We start from the raw sequence: 2074 nt of genomic DNA on the forward strand, positions 1-2074 counted from the left end.
ACACACACACACACACACACACACACACACACAAAATCCCAGCATTAATGGTTTAAGTAACTACAGTTTACATCAGAGAGATGCCATATAATTATTTAAAATTGCAAGGGATGGCGAGTAACCATTTTAGGGATACAGTGTGAGCTAAGACACTATTCTAACACATTGTATATTACACGGGTGGGGAAGAGTATGTGATCACATCAATTTACCAGAACAGATGATTAATGAAAGTTTGGAGAAATGGGTGGAAGTCATAACACAGAGGGCTGTGCAGATCAGTTAAAAAGCTTTTATGACTTTATCTCATGGTCAAAGAATGATGTAGAAGAGGCAAAATATGAAAAAAGTTTTAGGACTATTAATGTGGTAGTTGTGTGGAGGAAGACAATGATACAAGTTAACAGATGACTTCAGATTCCCATGTATGTAGGTTGGAACCCTGGTTCTGTATGACCATCACCAAGTCACTTAAACACCTTAAACCCCAGTTTCCTCATGGGATTATATGAAATTAAAGGGTATATTTATATAATACACTTGGCATAGTGCGTGGCTCAATAATCAAAAACTAAAAAAAAAATGCTTTGCAAACAAAAAGTGGGTACGAAGGGCAAAGTTTAATGAGACCATTAAAATAGTTTAAGGAGATGTCAATGAAAGTAAGATTAAGGAATGAAAGAAGTAATAGGCCTTAATGACTAGCCAAAGGGGTGAAGAAGTATGAGGGGTCACCATTGACTCTAAAGCTTGGTGTCTGAGTGACTGTAAGACCCAGGGGTCAACAGGTCAGAAATATGAACTCCAATAAAGGGGAGGAATGGGCTCAGGAATAGAGGGAGTATGATGAGTTCTATTCTGTCTTGGGTGTGAGGTGACAAAGAGATTTCTAGGTAAAAACGTCTAACAGGCAACTGGAGATATAGATTTGTGATATCCTCCTCCAACTACTACCTGGACATATATATTAAGGTTTTGTTCCCATTCATGTTCTTGTATCTATAGTCTCCCTCTCAGTAATTTCAACCAATTCCACCCTTTCAACAATCACGCTCTTCCTGAAAATCTGAGGCCTACTGGAAATTTCTATTCCAATGTCTCATAAATAACTCAAACTCATTGTATCCCAAATCAAAAACTGTCTTTATCCCTAACCAGGCATTTATTACTGACTTATCTCATTCTGTTAATAGTACCTCAAGATCACCCAGAGTGGGCAACTTGGAGAAATCATTTATGTCTTCTCCTTTCCTGGTAAAGTCTTGTTAAATGGGTGCTGTATGAAAGGAAAGGTTAGTACTCTTGAAAAAGATGAGAAGAACCTAGTTACTAATGTAACACATTCATGGTTAAGGGATTGCTACGCACTTCATGGCCTCTCATTATGATGTTGCACAAATTGTCGGAGATACAAGTGGTATATCGAACTGCATTAACATTAACGTTTTTTTCTTCATTAAAACACAAAATTAAGAGAGTCAAAAGGCAATGCAGTGAGTGGGAGAACTTATTTGCCACACATATCTGACAAAGGAATTCTATCAAGAGTACTTAAGAAACTCATCACTTCACAAAAGAGGACTTTGAAATGGCAAAAAAGAAAAGAAAATATGGTAACTCTACTGTTTATTTTAAGGAAATACAAAATGAAACCCATGAGAACAAACTACTGTATACTCACCAGAATGACTGGAATGTTAAAGACAGAAAATGCCAAGCACTGGGAAGGATATGGAAAAACTGGAATTCATATACTGGTACGTGAAGCATTAATCGCTACAACTATCAGAAAAGGAGTTGGTATGATCTACTACAGCAACATGTGTGTGACCCAGGAATTAAATTCCTACATGTATATCCAACCAAAAATCATTCACACAAAAGTCCGTGGCAGCATTATATGTTATTACTCCAGACTGAAAACCACCCAAATGCCCACCAACAGTTGAATGGGTAAATAACTATGGTCCATCTATGTGGTATAATGCCATACAGCCATGAGAACAAGCTAACATACTTGGATAAATATCACAAGCATGGTGTTGAGTTAAATAAGCCAAACAGGAGGGAATAT

The 2074-nt window shown here is 37.2% G+C and overlaps 1 non-coding gene across 1 annotated transcript; it reads left to right on the top strand.

Moving 5' to 3' along the window:
* Nucleotides 1-1273: 1273 nt before the first annotated feature.
* On the top strand, nucleotides 1274-1394 carry LOC122474181. The gene has a single exon (XR_006294862.1). It is a non-coding gene; the product is annotated as a U6atac minor spliceosomal RNA (small nuclear RNA).
* The last annotated feature ends 680 nt before the right edge of the window (nucleotides 1395-2074 follow it).

The sequence above is a fragment of the Prionailurus bengalensis genome, chromosome B4 (genome assembly GCF_016509475.1).
Source record: "Prionailurus bengalensis isolate Pbe53 chromosome B4, Fcat_Pben_1.1_paternal_pri, whole genome shotgun sequence".
NCBI classification, from domain to species: Eukaryota; Metazoa; Chordata; class Mammalia; order Carnivora; family Felidae; genus Prionailurus; species Prionailurus bengalensis.